Raw genomic sequence first — 23,309 nt, 5'->3', positions numbered from 1 at the left:
TTAGAATTCAAAAATTTGTAAATGGTTGTTAAAAAAAGTTTACAGGTAATGTAATACATTTTAAAAGTTTGTAAAAATGTGATAATTACAAAAAAAGTAATATATGCAATGAAATAAAAATGTCTATTTTTTAGGGGCTCCTGATATGGTGGAAATACCATTGTATTAGAAGTGTTCTTTAGACTCATAATCAGGAAGACTCATCTTCCTGAGTTCAAATCTGGCCTCAAACACTTCCTAGCTATATGACCCTGGACAAGTCACTTCACCCTGTTTGCCTCGGTTTCCTCATCTATAAAATGAGCTGGAGAAGGAAATGACAAACCACTCTAGTATCTTTGCCAAGAAAACCCCAAATGAGGTCATGAAGAGTAAGACACAACTGGAAAAGGACTGAACAAAAATTCTTCTGATCTTTAAAAAAAAATTACAAAGTACCTTCCTTACTAGAATCCTGTTTCATAAATGTCATTAGATTGACTCTATCCCAATGTCTCATCCAGGTTTTCTACATCATCCCTGAGGGTTTTCTTTGCCATATGCTCAAATTGCTCCCCCAAACTCTGTTTCCCCTACACACATTTTAAGGGGGGGCAGTGACCAGTACCCCAGGTCCATTAAACCACCTAATATCAACTAGGTTTTTAGATAAGGATTTTAAATAAATGCTTTTTAGCATAAGTGGCTGAGTCAGAGGTCCACAATGCCACACAAAAGACGTTCAATTTACACTCAGTGCTACCGAGTTTATATTCTGACTCTGTTCCTAACAACCTGTGTGACCTTGGACAAGTCCTCCCTGGTCTCAGTTCCTTCCTCTGTAAAATAATGATGCTTTCTAGTATCTCTTCTCAGTTGAAACCCTTTGTCCAGTCCTCTGCAATTGAAAGCTAGATGATGGAAAAATGGAACAGAAAGGAAAGAAGGAAAAAAGACCACTGAGCCCTTAAAGGTAGGTTACCGCAATAAGAGGAATGAGCAGGGCCCTCTGAGGCATAAGCAGCTCTTTGTCTTCCAAAGAATTAAGGTGTGGGTCCAAAGATGTTTTCAGGTATCACATCACCCATGTAGGATCAGAGGAAGAAGAGTTGTGTGGAGATGGTTGGTGACTGTCAACTCAAGGATACCAAGGCAGCTGTTTGTCAACCTTACAATAACAAAAGGGAGGTCCTAAAGCATGCAACCTTCTAAGTCTGGTCAAATTATGACTAATACCTATTCCTGGTAACATATATGGGCAAAAATGATACTGCCAGAAGGGGTTGAGAAAGCATTGTGAAAGATTATGAAATCGGGAACAACACCTTAAGGGCTTAACATCTTAAGCAGGTGATGATCACTGCTGCCCATCAAAGTCAAGGGATTCCAAACAGAAAGGCAGATTTGAGAAATTAATAGCTGGGGTTGAGAAGATGGTATCAGAAGACAGGATCTTGGAATCCTAGAGGCATCAAGCACACAGAAACAGACCTAGATTAAAATCCAATTGGGAAATGCTTTACAAAGTAAAAGTACAATACGACATAGGTAATGTTAATTTGTGGTTTTCTAGGACAGAATATGACCCACAGGGAGTTTGACACCACTGTCCTAAACCATGACTTAAATATAGGCATACCAGATTCTTGGGAAGGGAGGGAGAGCACCTAACAAAGGCTGGTAAGAATATATTTGCATCAAAGGTTAAAAAATCTGCTCACAGTGTTTCAAATTGGTCTATTTTACATTCAATGTACATGAAATTCTAGCTCCCAATTCCATAACATTACATAGACTGTCCCCCATGCCTGGAATGCTCCCACTTTACCTTTACCTCTTGAAACTCATAATTCATTTCAAGCCAGAGTTCAGCTGTTACCTGCCTCAGTTGATCTTTTATGATTTCCCCAATTGTTAGTCCCTATGCCTCCCTACTCCCCTCCTCAAATCATTTCGTAGGTCATAAGAGTGCTGAGTCTGGAGTCAGGAAGACCTGACTTCAAATCTGGTCTCAGACACTCACTCAGTAGCTGTGGCACTAAACCTCTATTTGCCTCAGTTTCCTCATTTGTAAAATAAGGATAATAATAGCATCAACCTCAAAGGGTTGTTGTGAGGATCAAAGGAGACAACTCTTGTAAATGCCTGTATTATGGTAGGCACTATATAAGTATTAAATATTATTATATATTTATCTGAGATCATCCTGCATCTCCCCAGAAGAACATGAGTTCAATGAAGAGAGGGGCTGTCTCATATCTTTGTCTCCCAAGCACTGAGGATGGTGGTGGGCACTTATTAAATGCTCTTCCTGGCTCTGCCATTTACAACTGAATGGCCTTGGGCATGTTACTCCCCCTCTCTGGGCCTGTTTCCTCATCTATAAACTGTGAAGTTCGTGCTAGGTGACACCAGAGATCTTTTGCTAGCTTCAATTCAATGCTATTATGACTGACTAATTGGGGTGGTATCTGGGTTGAGCCTTGAAGGAGGCCAAAGATGCCAAGAGGCCAAGGTGAGAATGAATAACATTCCATGAATGGGAAGCAGGGTGTGCCAAGGCAGAGAGGAGGGAGACTATGGGAACAGAAAGGAGGTACGTTTTGCTGAAACCGAGAGAGTATGAAGGGGAAGTATGATATAGTAAGTGTGGTAAGGTCAGCTGGAGCAGGGTCAGCAAGCACTTTAAATGATAAACAGAAGAGTTTCCATTTATCCCCTTTCGAGGCTAAAAAACACCTGAGAGGTGCCTCCCCTTCCTTTCCTCAGACTTTTCTAACCTCTCAGCAGTCTGTCCTCTGACCTCATATGACATAGGTAATGTCTACCTCAACCTCTCTCTCCAAACCTATCAGTCACTTTTTAATCACCAAGTTCAGCAGTCTTTTCTCAAATGCTCACCCTTCTTGACTTCTGCGGAGTCTTCAATACTGTCCAGCACCCTCTTCTCCTTTCTCTTCACCTCTCTCCTGCATCTCTTACCTGTCTGACCCCTCCTTCTCAGTCTTTTTTTGCTAGATATTCTTCCAGATCATGGCCACAAATCATGATTGTCCCTCGAGGTTTTGTCCTGGGGCCTCTTTTCTTCTCTTTCTAGATTTTACTTAGGGATCTCATCAGCTCCCATGGATTCAGTGATCATCTCTGGGCAGACCATTCTCAGACCAATTTATCAAGATCTGACAGCTCTGCTGACTTCCATTCTCTCATCTCCAACTACATGAGTTTCATGTCCCATATATACCTGACCCTCCACATGGTCATAGTTGAATTCATTATCTTTGAACTCCAAAGCTTCCCTTCTTCCTGACTTTGCTTTTACTACCAAGGGTACTGCCAATCTCCTGGGCACTCAGACTCCCAATCTAGGGGTCATCCTCGACTCCTCAGTCTCTCTCACCTTTCAAATCCAATCAGTTTTCAAGTCCTATCAATTATTCTCCCTTTGTAACATCTCTCATATATACACTCCCTTCTCTCCTCTGTCACTGCACCCACCCTGGTGCAAGCCCTCATCACCTTATGCCTGGACTATTGCAATAGCAGCTGGGCAGTCTGCCTGCCTCATCTCTCCCTATTCCCATCCATCCTCCACTCAGTCATCAAAGGGATCTTCCATAAGTCTATCCATGCCATTCATCTACTCAATGAACTCAACTGGTTCTCAAGCATTTCCAGGATCAAAATTCTCTGTTTGGTTTTTAAAGACCTGCATAACTTGGCCCCTTCCTACCTTTCCAGTCTTCTCACACCCTCCTCTTCTCCACATACCCTGAGATGCAGTGACATTGGCTTCTTTGCCATTCCAGGACACTCCAAGACAGTGCCTGGAATTCCCTCTCCTCTGTCTCCTGGTTTCCTTGGCTTTCCTGTAGGTCACAGTTAAAATCCCTCCTTCATCAAGAAGTCTTTCCCAACCCTCTTTGATACTAGTAACTTCCCTCCATTGATTATTTCCAGTTTATCCTGCATAGATCTTATATCTACATGATTATTTTCATGTAATTTCCCTCATTAGACTGTAAACTCCTCAAGAGTTTTTGTTTGGTTTTAGGGTTGTTGTGTTATTGGGTTTTTTTTAACTTTTCCTCATGCCTCCAGTGTTTAGCACAATGCCTAACATTGTATAGGATCTCAGTAAATGGTTCTTGTTTGTTGTTCAGTTATTTCAGTTGCGTCTGACTCTCTGTGACCTCATTTGGGGAGGTTTCTTGGCAAAGAAACCAAAGTGGTTTGCCATTTCCTTCTCCAGCTCATTTTACAGATGAGGAAACTGAGATAAAATGAATGAAGTGACTTGTCTGGAATCACACAGGTAAGAAGTGTCTGAGGCCAGATTTGAACTCAGGAAGATGATTCTTCCTGATTCTAGGGTTGGTCCTGCAGTCCCACCTAGCTGTTGTAAGTGCTGGTTGACTTGATTTGAACTGGGAGTTACTGAAGATTCATGAACAAGGGAGTGATATGGTCAGCCTTGTGCCTTAGGAAGATTATGAGATTTCTGCTTCCAAGAGCCAAGATGGCAGAGGAAGAAGTAAGTCCCTCTCACTCTCCCTTACTGACCTCTGAAAACTCAGAAAATATCACCTCAAGAAAAACCCTTGAACAGCTGATCCAACAGAAAAACAGGACATAGTAGTCTTGTAGCCCAGGAATGTTGGGGGATTAACAGAAAAGACCTCTCTCCCTCTGGAGGAAGTGGAGCAGTACAGGACAAGAGATACCCCAACAGGCCAGAGACAATCCCAACCGGGGAGATCCTGAGCCCCATGGTAGTGAAGCAGGCAAGTGCCCACACCAGAACCCCCAAGTGCCTCAGCACAGACAAGGGAACTGGTAAACATCAGCTCAGAAAACCACCACATGCGTCAGCATTCTCCAGTAGCCAAATGTACCAGTACTTTAGCACAATTGCAGAAGGCACAACTCCAGGCTGGCAGACATCCTCCAGTAGCCAAACATATGAGTGCAAGGCCCAGGTAAGCAGGAGTTCTCCAGGGCCAGACTCCCTACTCCCACCTCGAGAGTTCCAGTGTTGCTGACCCCAGCTCAGCATCAGGTGAGCTACAGACCCCTACAGCTTCCAGATGCTCACACCTGAGGCACCAGCACATAAAGCCAGTAACCTGATCCCGGGTTCCTAGCACAAAAAGCTTGGGTCAGTGGTCCCTGCACTCCAACAGAAGAGCTTAATTCTAAAAGTCAGGAAGCAGGCAAACACCATAAGCAAAAAGCAGAAATGGACAATGACCATAGATTCTTATGATGGGGACGGGGAAAATCAAGGTACAAACCAGAAGAGGACAACGTCATCAATATATCCACATCTGAAACCTCAAAGGGGAATATGAACTGGTCTCAAATCCAAAAAGCCTTCTTCGAAGAGCTCAAGAAGAATGTTTAAAAAAAAAAAGTCAAATAAGAAAGGTAGAAGAAAAATTGGGAAAAGAAATGAGAGGTATGTAAGAGTCAATAGCTTGGAAAAGGAAGGACAAAAATTGACTGTAGTAAACAAGTCCTTAAAAAATACAATTGGCCAAATGGGGAAAAGTACACTGAAGAAAACAACTCCTTGAAAAGTAGAATTGGCCAAATGGAAAAGGAGGCACAAGAACTCGCTGAAGAGAACTCCTCAACAAGTAAAATGAATCAAATGGAAAGGAGGTGCAAAATCCAACAGAAGAAATAAATTTGTTAAAAGTTAGAATTGGGTAGGTGGAAGCTAATGATTCTATGAGATATAAAGAATCAGTCAAACAGAAACAAAAGAATGAAAAAGTAGAGGAAAATGTAAAATATCTCATTGGTAAAACAACTGACCTGGAAAATAGATTCATGAGAGACAATTTAAAAATTATTGGTATACTTGAAAACCATGGTAAAAAAAGAGACTGGACAGCATCTTTCAGGATATCATCAAGGAAAAATGTCCTGAGGTTCTAGAAGCAGGAAGTAAGATAGTCGTTGAAAGACTCCACCAATCACTTCCTGAAAGAGATTCCAAATTGAAAATGCCAAGGAAGAGAAAATACTGCAAGCAGAAAGAAATAGAAGGAAACAATTTAAATATCATGAAATCACAGAACTTGGAAGCTTCTACGTTAAAAGATCAGAAGGTGTGGAATATGATATTCTGTAAGGCAAAGGAGTCTGGATTACAACCAAGAATCAACTACCTAGAGAAACTGAGCATAATCTTTCAAGCAAGGAGATGGACATTCAATAAAATAGGGAACTTCAAACCTTCCTGATGAAAATACCAGAGCTCAACAGAAAATTTGATCTTCAAATAAAAGCCACAAGAGAGGCATAAAAAGGTAAAAAGGAAAGAAAAAATGTTATTAATAAGGGCAAACTGTTCATATCCCTAAAAGGGAAAATGACATTTGTAACTCTTGAGATCTGTATTGTTATTATGACATTTAAAAGGGCATATATACCTAGCAGAGGGTGTGGGAATAGGTTGACTTTGATATAATGATAAAAAATTTAACTTAGTGGTGAAAAGAGATTGTACTGAAAGAAGAGTAAAGGAGGAGGCAAACAATTACATCACATGAAAAGGCACAAATACCTATTAGAGTAGAGGGGGAAAAGGGTGGGAGATGATCATTGTTTGAACCTTACTCTCATCAGATTTGGCTCAGAGAGAATAGCATAAATCAGTTAGGTATAGAAATCTAACTTACCCTATAGGAAGAAGGATGGAAAAAGGGAAAGAAAAGAAAAAGGGTACAGAGAAGGGAGGGAAAATGCAGTAAAAATAAAGAAAAAGAAAACAGAGGAGGATGATGGAAGAGAGGACAGACTGAGGGAGGTGATGATCCAAAGCAAAACTCTAGTGAGAAGGGAAAGGGAAAAAGAAGAGATAAAAGCATAAACAGAGAGGAATATAGGATGGAGAGAAAAACAGACAGTAATCATAAACTGTGAATATAAATGGGATGAACTTCCCCATAAAATGGAAGCGGATAGCAGAATAGATTAAGAACTATAATAATACAATGTATTGTCTATAAGAAACACATTTGAAGCAGAGGGATACACACAGAGTAAAGGTAAAGGGATGGAGCAGAATGTATTATGCTTCAGCTGAATTTTAAAAAGCAGGGGTAGCAATCTTGATCTCAGATAAATGCAAAAATAGATCTAATTAAAAGAGATAAGGAAGGAAACTATATCCTGGTAAAAGGTACCATAGACAATGAAGTAATATCATTACTAAACAGATATGTACCAAATGGTGTAGCATCCAAATTCTCAGAGGAGAAGTTAAGGGAATTACAGGAAGAAATAGATAACAAAACTATACTAGTGGGGGACCTCAACCTCCCCCTCTCAGAACTAGATAAATCTAATCACAGGTATGGTAGACATACAGAGAAAACTGAATGGGGAAAGAAAGGAAATATACCTTTTTCTTGGTGGTACATGTCACCTACACAAAAATTGACCATGTATTAGAGCACAAAAACCTCACAATCCAATGCAGAAAGACAGAAATATTAAATGCATCCTTTTCAGATCCTGATGTAATAAAATTTACATGCAATAAAGGGTCATGGAAATATAGACTAAAAACTAATTGGAAACTAAATGATCTAATCCTAAAGAATGAATAGGTCCAACAACAAATCATAGAAACAATCAATAACTTTATCCAAGAGAATGAATATAATGACATAACATATCAAAACTTATGGGATGCAGTGAAAGCAGTTCTTAGGGGAAGTTTCATATCTCTAAATGCTTACATGGATAAAATAGAGAAAGAGGAGATCAATGAATTGGGCATGCAACTAAAACAGCTAGAAAAAGAACAAATTAAAAATCCCCAATTAAATACCAAATTAGAAATTCTGAAAACCAGAAAAGAAATTACGAAAATTGAAATTAAGAAAACTATTGAACTAATAAATAAAACTAAGAGCTGGTTTTATGAAAAAAAAACAATAAAGTAGATAAATCTTTGATTAATTTGATTTAAAGAAGAAGAAAATCACATTACCAGCATCAAAAATAAAAAGGGTGAATTCACCACCAATAAAGAGGAAATTAAAACAATAATTAGGAGTTATTTTGCCCAACTGTATGTCAATAAATTTAACAATCTTAGTGAAACAGATCAATATTTACAAAAATATAAATTGCCCAGATTAACTGAAGGAAAATAAAACACATAAATAACCCCATTTCAGAAAAAGAAACTGAACAAGTCATCAATGAACTCCGTTAAAAAAAATTTCTAGGGCCAGATGGATTTATACGTGAATTTCATCAAACATTTATAGAACAACTAATTCCAATACTACATAAACTATTTGGGAAAATAGGCAGAGTCCTACCAAATTCTTTTTATGACACAAATATGGTGCTGATACCTAAACCAGGAAGAACCAAAACAGAGAAAAAAATCATAGGCCAATTTCCCTAATAAATATAGATGTAAAAATTTTAAATAAAATATTAGCTAAAAGATCACAGCAACTTATCTTAAGGATAATACACTATGACGAGGAAGGATTTATACCAGGAATGCAGCTGGTTCAATATTAGAAAAACTATCATCATAACTGACCATATCAACAACAAAACCAACAGAAATCATATGATTATCTCAATACATGCAGAAAAAGCACTTGAGAAAATATAACACCCATTACTCTTAAAAACACTAGAGAACAGAGGAATAAGTGGACTCTTCCTTAAAATGATAGGTAGTCTCTATCTAATACCATCAGCGAGCATTTTATGTAATGAGGATAAGCTAGAGGTATTTTCAATAAGATCAAGGGGTGAAATAAGGATGTCCATTATCACCTGTTATTAGAAATGTTAGCTTTAGAAATGAGAATAAAAAGAAATTAGGGGAATTACAGTAGGCAAAGAAGAAACAAAGCTATCACTCGTTTGCAGATGATATGATGGTATATTTAGAGAATTCTAGAAAATCAAGTAAAAAAAATTACTTGAAATAATAAGCAACCCAGCAATACCACTTCTAGGACTGTATCTCCCCAAGAGATGACAAAAATGGGAAAGGGTCCCACATGTACAAAAATATTTATAGTAGCATTCTGTGGTGGCCAAAAACTGGAAATCAAGGGGATACCCATCAACTGGGGAATGGCTGAATAAATTGTGGTAGATGAATGTAATGGAATACTATTGCGCTGTAAGAAATGATGAACAGGATGACTTCAGAGAGGCTTGGAAAGACTTATATGAATGGATGCTGAGTGAAAGGAGCAGAAGCAGGAGAACTTTATACATAGCAACAACCACAGTGTGTGAGGATTTTTTCTGGTAGACTTAGAACTTCACTGCAATGCAAGGACTTAAAATTGTATGCCAACTTGGGGAAGGAGGGGGAGAGAGGGGGAACAAAAATCTAAGTTAATACAGAAGTGATTGCAGAACACTGAAAACAAATAATAATAATAAAAAATAATTCTTGAAAAAAATAATAATAAGCAACTTTAGTGAAGTTGAAGTATATAAAATAAACCCACACAAATTATCAGCATTTCTATATATAGCTAACAAAGCCCAACAGAAAAAGATAGAAAGAGAAATTCCATTTAAAGTTACTACAGACATTACAAAATATTTTGGAATCTACCTGGCAAAACAAATGAACGAAGTATATATGAAACACAATTACAAAACACTTTTCACATGAGTCAGATCTAAGTAATAGAAAAAGTATTAGTTGCTCATGGGTAGGCTGAGCTAATATAATAAAAATGACAATTCTACCTAAATTAAACTACTTATTCAATGCCATACCAATCAAACTACCAAAAAAAAATCTTATAAAGCTAGAAAAACAATAACAAAATTCATCTGGAAGAAGAGAAGGTCCAGAATATCAAGGAAATTAATGAAAAGAAATGTAAGAGAAGGTGGCCTAGCTGTACCAGGTCTTAAATTGTATTATAAAGGAACAATCATCAAAACTACTTGGCACTGGATAAGAAATAGAGTGGTGGATCAATGGAATAGCTTAGGTATGCAAGACAAAACAATGACTATAATAATCTACAATTTGATAAATCCAAAGACTTCAGCTTCTGGAATCAGAATTAACTATTTAACAAAAACTGCTGAGAAAACTGCAAAATAGCATGGAAGAAACTAAGCATAGATCAATATCTTACACCCTATACCAAGATAAAGTCAAAATGGGCACATGATTTAGATGTAAAGTCTGACACCATAAGCAAACTAGAAGAGCAAGGAATAGTGTGCCTGTCAGATCTATAGAGAAGTGAAGAATTTATGACCAAACAAGAGATAAAGGATGTTACAAAATGCAAAATGGATGATTCCTATTACATTAAATTATAAAGGTTTTGCACAAACAAAGTCAATGCAACCAAGATTAGAAGTGAAACAGAAAACTGGGAAGCAAATCTTACAACCAGTGTCTCTGATAAAGGCCTCATTTCTAAAATATAGAAAGAACTGAATTGAATTTATAAGAATATAAGTCACTCCTCAATTGATAAACACTCAAAGGATATGAACAGGAAGTCTTCAGATGAAGAAATTAAAGTTATCTATAGGCAAATGAAAAAATATTCTAAGTCACTATTGATTAGAGAAATGCAAATCAAAATGACTCTGAGGTACCACATCACACCTATCACATTGGCCAACATGACAAAACAGGAAAATGATCAATGTTGGAAAAGATGTGGGAAAATTGGAACACTAATGTATTGTTGGTGACATTGTGAACTGATCCAACCATACTGGAGAGCAATTGGAATTTTGCCCAAAGGGCTATAAAATTGGGCATACCCTTTGACCCAGAAATATCACTTCTAGGTCTATATCCCAAAAAGATCATAAAAATTGGAAAAAGACCCACATATACAAAAATATTTATTGCAGCCCTTTTTGTGGTGGCAAAGAATTGGAAATCGAGGGGATGCCCCTCAATTGAGGAATGGTTGAATAAGTTATGGTATGTAGATGTAATGGAATACTATAAGAAATATATATACATGTGTATGTGTGCATGTGTGTATGTGTGTGTGTGTGTGTGTGAAATGATGAGCAGGCAGAATTCGGGAAAACCTGGAAAGACTTACATGAACTGATGCTGAGTGAAATGAGCAGAACCAGAACATTTTACACAGTAACAGCCACATTGTGCAATGACTAACTTTGATAGACCTATCTCTTCTCAGCAGTGCAAAGATCTAAGACAACTCCAAAACATTCATGATGATAGATGCTGTCCACAAGCAGAGAAAGAACTTTGGAGGCTGAATGTAGATGGAAGCATACTATTTGCTCTCTTTTTGGTTGTTTTATTTCTTCCTTCTCTTGGTTCCTCCCATTAGTTCTAATTCTTCTTCACATCATGATTAATGTGAAAATATGTTGAATGTGAATGTATAAGTAGAGCCTATATCAGATTGCATGCCATACTGGAGAGAGAAGAGGAGTGGCAAGGAGAGAAAAATTTCCAAATTTCAGCCTCTTGGTTAACAAGGTCATCCATACCCTGTCTGCTGCTTTTGGAAAGAAGTAAAGACTGGAAGAACAGAGAAGGTTTGAACGTCTGAAGGTTGTGATGAGGATGGAGAACAGGTTTAGGAGGAGGGAGGCATGGGGATTGATTGAAATATAGGCAACTGTGATCCAAGAGTTCTGGTCATGAGGGAATTGTGTTTATGAGGGATGGTGAAATAACAACACATGTCTGAGGTGAAAGGTGAAAGTCATGGGAGTTAAGGAGACTAATGAACATGGAAGCCAGGATGAGACTGATCAACATGGAAGACAGGATGAGGCTAATTAACATGGAGGTCAGGATGAGGCTGATAAACATAGCAGATGTAGAAACAACTGAATATGAGGAATGGGGAAGAGGGAAGAATGGAGGGTTGGTCTGATGCCGCCTCTCTGAGTGATTGGAGAGAGAAGAAGACAACAGGAAGATCAAAAGCAGCAGATGGGGAAGGGGGCTTCTCTCAGGCTCATGAGCATTCTATCATAGTTTTCAAGAGAAGTTGGAAGTTTTCTAGCCATAGGACAGAAAAATAGGATCATAGAGTTAAAGGGATCTCAGGGACTGCCTGGGTCAACCCCTTCATTTGATAGATGATGAAAAAGGTACAGAGGATTTGTCCAGTGTTACAGAGGCAGCTAGGTGGCAGCGCAGTGGATAAAGCACTGGCCCTGAGTCAGGAAGACTCATCTTCCTAAGCTCAAATCTGGCCTCAGATACTTACTAGCTATGTGACCTTGGACAGGTCACTTAATTCTGTTTGCCTTAGTTTCCTCATCTGTCAAATGAGCTGGAGAAGGAAATGACAAACCACTCCACCAAGAAAACCCCAAATGGGATCACAACTAAAAAATGATTAAACAACAGAGGTAAAAAGTGGCAAGGTCCCATTTTAATTATCTACAAATATATACCTTCCCATGCTCATAGGGTGGCATGTGGAAAAGAGATTAGACTTGTTTGGCTTGGCCAGCTTTTGGATTGCTCTAAGGTGGTGGAGATGGTGCACAAAAACCCTTCTTCACTCCAGCTCCTACACTACCAAAAGATATCTAGTAAATACAGCCTTAACAAGGATCTGAAGCTTGCATGTAGACAAGGGCACCAGAGGGTTACAGCTTATGAGTTATTTTGAAACAAAACCATTTTCTGCATTCTCAATGTCTCTCAAGGAAGAAATCTTGCAGAATCTAGTTATGCTCAAAATGTTCCCTAAGGCATTATACCCCCCCCGCCCCCCACAATCCAGCTTGAGTCCCCTCCTCACCTGAGATAAAGGCCTAAAACCTGGATTGGTCAATCAGGAAAAGGACATTTTGGCCTGCTCTGAACTTAACCTACCATAGTGCTTTACACACTCTCTGAGTGAACCCAAAATGCCCCTTTCTGTGTCAGCAACTACAGGGTTGATCAGGAACATTCTTCTGTTAATGACTGATAAAGACCACGCACCTTGAATTTGAACACTATCTTGAATAACGGCATTTCTCTTATCTAGTTATACTATTATGTTATGTCCTGCTATGACATTCATATTTTACGCCCATGTTCATGGCTGACACATATAGAGACTACAATTTTGACTGACACAGGCATTGTGAGTTGGGAGGGAAAGGGGGATTGCTCTGAGGATATAAGGTCCCCTTCAACTGTCCTTTTTTTCAGTTCATTTCTAATGAGCTCCCGTGTATTGACTCATACACATTGCCCGCTTTGGGAGAAACAAACGTGCATACAGCCTAATTTTGTCTTTCTTAGAACTCTCTAAAGGTTGACAGTATCAATAGAATTGGGACAAATTCAAAACACACATTATAGCAGAACCAACTATCCCAGTGGTACTGGGTTTTCCTTACTAGGATTTGCCAAGCATGGCTGGATAACCCCTTGCCCCCAGGTTTCTCTGAGGTCCTTCGATCCTGTAAATTCCCCCAGATTTACTAGATGGTCCTCTCTGAATCATACCCATCCTTCAAGGCCCAGGACAATCCCTACCTCCCTCAGACTGCCTTCCCTTCTCAGTCTAGCCCATAGCAATCAGTCCCTTGCCTGATACCACATAGTTTGTAGTATAATGGACAGAGTGCTGGACTTGGAATCAGGAGACCAGAGTCCACCTCCTAGCTCTGACACCTACCTCTGCCTCATCAACAATCAGTAAGCAGCTTTTGAACATTTACTGTATAAGAATTTAAACATTTACAAATACAAGAATGAAACAATCTCTACTCTCAAGGAACCAACAATCTAACGGAGAACCAACATCTAAATCTCTGATCTTCCATTTCCTCATCTGTAAAATGAAGGATAATAAAATAAAAGGGTAATAAAAATGTGGGGGTACTGGTGAATGATGCTGGAGAAATGAGTTCTTACTTAAAGCATTCAACCGACGTTTACCATATGTTGTTTTTCAGTTGTGTCTGACTCTTCATGACCCCATTTGGGGTTTATTTAGCAGAGATACTAGAGTGGTTTGCCATTTCCTTCTCCAGCTCATTTTACAGATGAGGAAACTGAGGCAAATGCAGTTAAGTGACTTGTCATGGATCACACAGTAGTGTCTTAGTCCAGATTTGAACTCAGGTCTTCCTGAATCCAGGCACAGAGTTCTATCCACTGCACCACCTAGCTGCCCTGACATTTACCAAACACTGTCTTCTCTTGTTCACTTTTGGTTTTTAATGTGGATGTACAGTGGTGTACTGGAGATATCCTGGCTCAGGAGAACCAACTATTAAGTTTTCAGTGTAAACATTTATACTTCAGAAATTAGTATAAGCTGATAACAACAATGATGATCAGAGCTTGATTTATGGTTTTTGATTTGTCTAGACTTAAGCGATGGAGAAAATGGTAATACTGTAAGTTAAACTAAAAATGCACAGTGCATACACCTTTTTCAGCAAGCCAGTTGCTAAAAACTTACCAGAATACCACTGAGTATACATCACTGACCCCCCCCTTCCCAGCTGTCAAGACTGTCTGCAATTGTTTAGATCACAGACTGGTAAGACGAGAAGGGATCTTGAAGACCATTTAATCCAAACCTCCTTGGATTTTACAGGTGTGGAAATATGTTTAAAGCCTTTTCAATTTTTCTAAAATGATAAAGAAATACTATTTTCTAGCCTAAGACTTCTCAGACTTTTCCTTTTAGGAAAGTAAGAAGAACAAAAGTTGAGACCTTCCTCATCTAAAATTAAGGTTGATAATCAAACCCAACTCTTGACTAGATGGGATCACTGCCTTCCCACCAACCTGGAGAGAGTGGCTCCATCATCTGTTGGGGACATCAGCTTCTTTCTCAAAATTCAAGGTTAAGCTCTTGATCCCTGGAAGGGACTCTTAAGAGGCAATGGTCCAGGAAGGAACTGAACGGTGATTATTCTGAAATGTTTGCCTTGTTCACTATTCCTATAAATGTCACTTCGAAATGTCTTGGGGACACTCATATTGGAAAACAGAGACTATAACATTTTAGACAGCTCCCTCCAAACTAGAAATGTCTTCGATACATATTAATAAAATTATTTCTGAGAGAACTGAGCCTAATCACAGAGCACATTATTAGTATTTATTTTTAGTATTAACCAGTATTCATTTCTTCCACACAGATGAGGCAACTGAGGCTGAAGGAGAAGGTTCTAAGTTAGAGGCGGGTGTCCTGACCCTCAGCCTTGTGGGAGTGGTTTTTTGCTTTTTGATCTGGGACATACCTGCACTTTCTCTTTCCAACAGTATCTGGCACAGAGGTCTGCACATTCATAAGTACTCGATAAATATTTGTTAATTCATTGTAAAGTTTCTACAAGGAAGGAACTACTTAGAAACTAAGACTGCAAGGACATTTTTTAAGTGTGTGACTCATTCCTTGTCTTTTCATCTGCAGAAAACAGAGCACATTCTTCTTTCCCCCTCTGCCCAGAACTAATTCCAGGAAAGATCAACTTGGGGAGTTTCACCAATGCAGCCAGAACCTTCTCAGCCAATCCCTCTGATTCCCTGAGGGTAGACCCTCCCTTTCTTACCCAACGTTGAGGAATGGTTGATATTTAACTTTTGTAAAATGATATGATTATAAAATATTACCATCAGGGCATCTTCTGCCATTTCCCTCCTGCTCTCGAACACGCAGGATTACTCCTGCACGTCTCAATTCGTTCTACAGAAAAAGGCTACTCTCAATAGCCTTTGCCCCTGCAGTTTCTGTTCTCTAAAAGCCTCTCCCTGAGCCCCTGGGGCAAAGTTAGCTAACTCTCCTATAATTCCTTATAAGTCCTGTGGGGAGAAGTGAACCTTTTCAACAGATTTGGAGAGATAGTGGAGGATAGAAGGACATGGTGTGCCAGGGTCCATGGGTCACAAAGAGCCAGACGATGACTGAACAATTCAACAACAATGCAGCTCCTGGGCCAGTTCCCACCTCTCTGAGCTTCAGTTTCCTAATCTATCAAGTGCACAAGTCAGACAACACATTTGCAGGGCCTCTCCCAGCTCCAATAATACCTGTCCGAGGGTCACTTCCAGCTCTGACTTTCGATGTTCCAAGTCCTAAGGACATCCCAAGCTCTGAAAGTTTCCATTTCAAGGGCTTCTTCCAGCTGCGACATATTCTCTTTTGTGTTCTAAAATCCCTTCAGTTCGAACCTCTGAGGCCTTCATTTCCCTCCCAGCTCTATTCTTTCCCAATCCTATCAGCCCCTAGAGACCTGCTTTCTCCATCTGATTGGGAAGCCTTGGTGCATTTTTCCCCTTTGCCCCCAGATTCATCATCTAAGCAAAGAAATCCAGTTCATGGACTTTTCTGAAAATCAGATTTCAATTCCATTAACATTTATTTAACATTTTCGATATCAACCAACATTTTAAACACCAGTCAACAAGCATTTTGTGGGACAGCATGTGTTAACCATTACTGAGTTCATTCTAAGAAAGATTAACAAGATTAGGCTGCACGTGCATGTTTATTTCTGTCAAAGCTGGTAGATTGAGCATATAAAGATACACATTGGGGCTCATTGTAGAAATGGGCCCAAGAACAGACAGACAAAGGGGACCTTGTATTTTCAGAGTAATTCCCTCTTAACTCAATTTCCCTCTCCTCCTTGCTCAGGATGCCTGTGTCAGCCAAAATTATAGTCTCTATATGGGTTAACCATAATATGAGAAAGGAATATCTTAATTGGATGGATTGTAAATACAATAAGAGAATGTCAAGGTGTAGATTGAAATGATGGATAGATTCAGGATGTCTGTGTTTCTTTTATCATCAACATGAATATGGGTGTGTATATGTATATAGCATAACATAGCATAGCTTAACACACACCCATAAAATACTAAGACAGGAAAAAGTCCCATTATTCAAGATAGTGTCCTATTCAAGGCATCCTGCCCTGGGCATTCATAAACAGAAGAATGCTCCTGATTGGCTTCATCCAGACTGATGACACAGGAAGGGGCATTTGGGGTTCACCCAGAGAGCAAAGCCAAGCATGTCTGTTATGCAGGTGCATGCAAGGCATTATAGTAAGTTAAACTCAGAGTGGGACAAAATGTCTTTCTCCTGATTGGCCAATCCAGGTTTTCAGGCCTTTCTCAGGTCTTAGGGGTTCAAAATGGTTTGGGGAAGGGTTCATATTCTCCTCCTTTCGGTCAAGGGTGCACCAAAAGGCGCCACCTCCAGACCAAGGAAGGCATGGGAAAACTTCACTCTTCCTCAGAGAGTGGGAAGAGACTTGAAGTGGGCATCTTCAGATGATCCAGGAGTCTACATTCACAAGTTGGCAGCTGTGGGAGTAGTCAGAAAGACCTGCTAGGGACCCTTAGAAGACATAGGAGTTGACAATTGAGAGAAAACAGCATAATATAGCTCATTGGCTGAAGGCACATAGAAATGGTTCAGTTTCCCAGTCATGCAGGTTCAAACAATACAACAAAGTTTTTTCACAGTTCCCAATAACTGCATAATTACATTAAGTCAGGTATAGATTAGAGGGCTCACTATAGACTAGTTTTGAGAAGGAAGATTTACATATCACCAAGATAACCAAGAAAACTTAAACATGAACCATACAAATCAATACAATCATCCCCTTATATCCCAATAACCTATTCTCAAGATCTTTTTAAGCGGCAACTTTTGAGTCCTCAATGTCTCATGTAGCTACCTGGTCCCTAGACAGCCTTTCTTGAACAATAGGTTTTATTCTCAGGACATTTCTAAAATGGAGTTCTGCTTCTCTGGTTCAGATCTAGAAGTTCCTAGATAATTCTGGCTTAGAATAAATTAGTAAAATCATTTAAATGTGGTTCTCCAGTTTTGAAACTTCAGGGAATTTCAGTTTATATATCATGTGCTATTTCTGTCCTTACCTAAATTCTATACCTGGTAGAAAAACCTTTTAAAATTTGTGGGTCCAACCATAAAATGAGCTCTTCTGCCTTTTAAAATTATCAGACATATGCTTTAATAATAGGAACATGACCACTTTACCATTATCCATATAATATGTGTAAAAATCCAATTTTGAAAACATTACCAAAACATGGTTGAAGTTTGAATATCTATGATAGATAAATTTTGGAACCCAATCATATATACGTGTATATAATTCTTAGAGGAAACAGTCTAATCCTGTTGCTTTCCCTCAAAATTTACTCTTCCATTTAATTAGAAATCTATCACATTACATCTTTGTCTTACTACTTGGTCTAATCACATCCTCCTTAGGAGGATGTTATCCCTATATTGGCACTTGACCATTATTATTTGGCTGCCCAGAGAAGTTCATCAATATTGTACATCAATTTTATGACGGCATGTTTGTCTGAGTTCTGGATAATGGACAAAGCTCTTGTGCCTTCCCAGTCACCAATGGAGTGAAACAGGGCTGTGTTCTTGCTCCCATGCTTTTGAGCATGATGTTTTCAGCCATGTTGTCAAATGCTTTCAATGAGAATGAACAAGGCATCAAGGTCAACTACCATACTGATGGTAAATTCTTTAGTTTGAAAAGGCTACAAGTCAAGACCAAAGTGGATGGAGTGTTGGTGCATGATTTTCTGTTTGCAGATGACTGTGGACTCAATGCAGCCTCTGAAGCTGAGATACAACAAAGTATGGATCAATTCTCTGCTGCCTGTGCTAATTTTGGCCTAATAATTAACACCAAGAAATACAAGTGCTTCATCAGCCACCACCACACCATCCATATGTGCAACCATTGGTTACAATAAATGGAGAAGTTTTGAATGCTGTGGATAAGTTCATTTACCCTGGTAGTGTACTTTTCAGGGATGTACACATTGACAATGAGGATGATGCACGCATTGCCAGACTTAGCTCAGTGTTTGGGAAGCTCCAAAGAAAAGTATGGGAGAGAAGAGATATTAGACTGACTACCAAACTAAAGGTCTATAGAGCCATTGTGCTGACCTCATTGTTGTATGCCTGTGAAACCTGGACAGTCTACCAGTGCCATGCCAGGAAACTGAATCACTTCCATTTGAACTGTCTTAGGAAGATTTTAAAGATCACCTGGAAGGATAAGGTACCAGACACTGAGGTCCTTACTCGAACTAAACTGCCATGCATTCAAACTATGTTTCAAAGAGCACAACTCTGATGGACATTGGCCATGTTGTTTGAATGTAAAATGTACACTTGCCAAAAAGATGGAGAACTCACATGGGGCAGGCGATCACATGGTGATCAGAAGAAACGATACAAGAACACTCTCAAGGTCTCTCTCAAGAACTGTGTATTTGACTGTGCAACATGGGAGACAATGGCCCAAGACTGCTCAGCATGGCATGCCCACATCAGAAAGGGTGCTGTGCTCTATGAGCAAAGCAGATTTGAGATAGCACAAAGTAAAGGTAGGATGTGCAAATTTGGAGTATCCATGCTCAGATGTTCACATGGACTATCTGTGCCCAATCTGTGGTAGAGCATTCCGAGCTCATTTGGCCTGATCAGTCACAGTCAGACATATTGAAACTTGAGTTTATCATGGTGATATCATTTTGGTCCTCTTCAAGAATGAAGGACAACAACCAACCAACCAATTTGACCACAAATGTAAGTTAAAATTGTACACTATTCATTCTTGCACCCTATTGTAGTGACTCAGGGATGTTCCAATTTCCATCTATTATTTAACAAATTTAGTATTATACTTACAGAACTTCTTGATTATATATTTCTACAGAAATTTGCTATAAAAGGAAAAAGAGAGACATAGTTACAACAATGTCATATAGCAAAACAGAAGGGAAAAATCTTCCTTAGCTCTGTTTGATTCCAGGGATAAGTCATATGTGACAATCGCTCATGCAGCTACAAGATGTTAAAAGCAAAGCTCAGGATTAATCAGGTGGGTAATTTTCCTTTTCAGAACAGAAATAACACAGTTAGGAAATGGAGTCAGGAGGATCTTACCTAGCCCATGTCCGAGGTTGCCCTAAAATCTCTTCCCAAGCACAGAAATCCATCTTTAGCAGTTCTCAGCCTGCAGCACGTGCCATTCTACTATTGGCTTCATGACAATTCAGACAACTATCCCTGTAATTAAAACTCAAAACAATAGTAAATTGCAGCCTCGTAAAGTCTTGAATAGCAAGCTGCCGCAATCAGAGCTTCAGGTGAGTTCAGCTCTCAAGAATCACACATCATAGATACTAAGTATTTAATCTCACATTGGGAACAGCAAGAGATTGATCACAGAAAAATACTGCAGTTCTTAGAATACCATTAAACAATGGGAACATCTTAAGGTGAGTCTTAAGCAGTTTGCATAAATTTCTGCACATGTTCTAATTCCAATTAAATCTAATAATATTAGATTTCCCACTAAGTTAACACAAGACTGCTTATAAATTACTACTCTTCACTAATATAACTCTCTGTACTGGAATCCCATGCCTTAACAGAAACAAAGAGGTTCCTGATTTTGACCTCACAAATTGATAGATTTACATCCTTGTTTCACAAACTTGTTTATCCTTCTCTAATTATTTTCACCCTGGAAGAATGGGACGTTACAGGAATTGAATCTTATACATGGGACAAGTTCAAACACTAACTTAACTCTTCCTTGGGGATAACTACAAATTAAGATCAAAACAGCAAGATCTCTTCTGCTTTAACAGCTCATTGTAGTAACTTAGCAATAAATTATCTTGCAAATGAAATTTTAGTAGACCTAAAGATCACGCAAGAGATTTTTTATAAAACATTCCTATAAAAGCATTCCTAAAAAAATTTTTTAGACTGATTTAAGAGGAATAATCACTAAACTTTTATGAAGAAAATTAGTTGGAAACTTCCAAAATGATAAATATCTCTTTTCTACCTTAAAACAAAAATAAACCTTTAAACTGGAATTCATTAAAACTAAGTTGGTGTAAAATATCCTTAAGAAACATAAATAAATTCCCAAAGTATTATAACAAACTAAATGTCTGGTTATTAAAGAATTCCTAGATATCTCAAAATTCCTTCATCAAAAAGGTGTTTATAATGGGGAGGATATTCAGCTTTTATAAGCCAAGAAGAACATACCCAATTTAAATTAGCTTTATCGCAATAACAAAGTTTATCAGACCTTTAAAAATTTACTCAGTGTCTTGTCTTTTCTTTGTCCTTTAATATATCACTAGAAATTAAGACAATAAGCACATTCTTGAATCTCACACAGACAGTGAATGTGGTAGTACACAAACCTTCAAATTAACATACAGATAGGTAGATAGATAGATAGATAGATAGATAGATAGATAGATAGATAGATAGATAGATGGATGGATAGATAGATAGATGGATAGAGATACACACACACACACACATCCTTAGAAGAAACAGGCTTAAAAGTCATAATCCTATTTTGCGCAAAGATTTCCACTCACTTGGTAGGAATTCCATAATACCGAAAACTCTTGCACAGAGTTGAAAAGACTTTAAGGTGAAAGTTCCTCTTAAATATAGACAAAACTTGGAAGTTTATCCTAACTATTTATTCTTATAGTTCTTAATCTAACTCCTAGATTATGAGAGAAATTGCTTTTTCAACAACAGCTGATACAATTGTTTACCAAATTACACATAACAATACCCTAAACAATATTACGCATTTAAAACTTGAAACAAATCACTATCAATTTAGATAAATGAATTTCTAAATCACTTTGTGCAGAAAATAATTTATTTCATCATTAATATGTTGAAACTACAACCCTAAACCACCTTGTAGATTTTCATAATAGCCAAGACTTTCAAATGGAAAATAGTAATAGTAAATATTATTATCATTACATAATCATTCTATATTATATATATGTATATACTATATCATATAATTATATAATATGTATTATATATTACATAATTATATAGTATATAATTATATTATAACATGTTAAATATTATTATATATTATATTATTATATGTAATATATAATATTATTATCATTATTATTACCTGTTTACAATCAAATATATCTTATTAAATGTTAACAATCTCAAAATATCCAAAAAAAATTTCACATCTATTTAAGGACCAAATTCATGTGCAACAAAATTCAGATTAAAAATTGCTTTGTCTAACACCATTTCTACCTCACAATAATCTCTCAAATTTTACAATTTAAGACAATTTTAGAAATGCAATTTAGAAATATAGTATAATACCATGAACAATAAACTTCAGGTGACATAAATTGCATTTCCAAATGATCACACATGGAAATTATTGATTTTATGACTTTTGGTATGTTTCAAAACCACTCCAAGTTATCAGATATGGAGTGATTACATTAAATTAGAAGATCATAATAATGTTGTGTCTAGCATATACCAGTCATTGGGTTAAGCCCTTTACAATCATTATATCATTTTGATCCACGACAACAACCATTATTATTTTTCCTTTTACAAATTAGGAAATGGGTCAAATAGAGATAAAATAGCTTGCCATAAATTATAAACGCTGGTACATTTCTGCAACCAGAACAGAAGTTCTTACCAAGTACTTACCAAGAGTAGAGGCTGTCTGGCTTCCCACCTCATAGTGTCACTTCAGGCCTTCCAAAGGCATGTGGATTCTCCCAGGCAGCAGCTGGGTGCTGGGAGTGCTTGCATAGGGGTTGAAGTAGCTGATGCCAGGGCCTTCCCAGTAGTGATAATTCTTGGTGACAAGGCTCAGAGAATGGCCTGATCCATTTACCTTTCCCCTCCCCACAGCGGCCAAACATGCTGAGGCTGGGGTAGTTTGCAGCTGCTGGGGCAGGGTGGACAGAATGTATTGAACCTGGGTGATACTCCCAGGCTTTACCTAGAAGAGCAGGCTTCAGGGCACCCAGGGCACAGGGTCATTAGGGCCATTAGGGCCATTGCCAGTGGGATCCTCACAGTGATGCCCCTCCTTTCACCAGGTGGGGAAGGGTGATTTAATGAGGTGACTTTCTGGTGAAGTTGCTTCCAGGTCTATGTGATAGAGGGTCCTGGAAATCTATAGCTGTCTGTGGTCTACTTACACTGTGGTAAGGAAAGGCTTTTGGATTGTTTTCAAGCAGGAATACATACAAAAGGCCTCAAAGACTCGATTTTGCTTTATTTCCTGCCTGGTGGCATCCATCAATCGAGGAAGCTAGCTGCTGTAGGCCTCCAGGCTGGGAAGAAACTTCAGCACTCTCACACCTGGACCACAGCCATGAGCACATGGTCCTGTTGTTGTCTCTATCCCATATTATGGCCATTCTTTCCTGCCTTACGCAAAGGATGTAATAGACTAGCTGTGACCAT

The 23,309-nt window shown here is 38.4% G+C and overlaps 1 long non-coding RNA gene across 1 annotated transcript in view; it reads right to left on the bottom strand.

Moving 5' to 3' along the window:
* Window positions 1–21,818, bottom strand: part of LOC140503716 (uncharacterized) — a 51,753-nt gene extending 29,935 nt beyond the window's left edge. The window contains exon 1 of the long non-coding RNA XR_011966853.1: window positions 16,013–21,818. This is a non-coding gene — a long non-coding RNA (uncharacterized lncRNA). The remainder of the gene's footprint in view (window positions 1–16,012) is intronic.
* Window positions 21,819–23,309: the final 1,491 nt, after the last annotated feature.

The sequence above is a fragment of the Notamacropus eugenii genome, chromosome 5 (assembly GCF_028372415.1).
Source record: "Notamacropus eugenii isolate mMacEug1 chromosome 5, mMacEug1.pri_v2, whole genome shotgun sequence".
NCBI classification, from domain to species: domain Eukaryota; kingdom Metazoa; phylum Chordata; class Mammalia; order Diprotodontia; family Macropodidae; genus Notamacropus; species Notamacropus eugenii.
The sequence above is the reverse complement of the archived record's forward strand: the minus strand, read 5'-3'. Positions and strand labels throughout refer to the sequence as shown.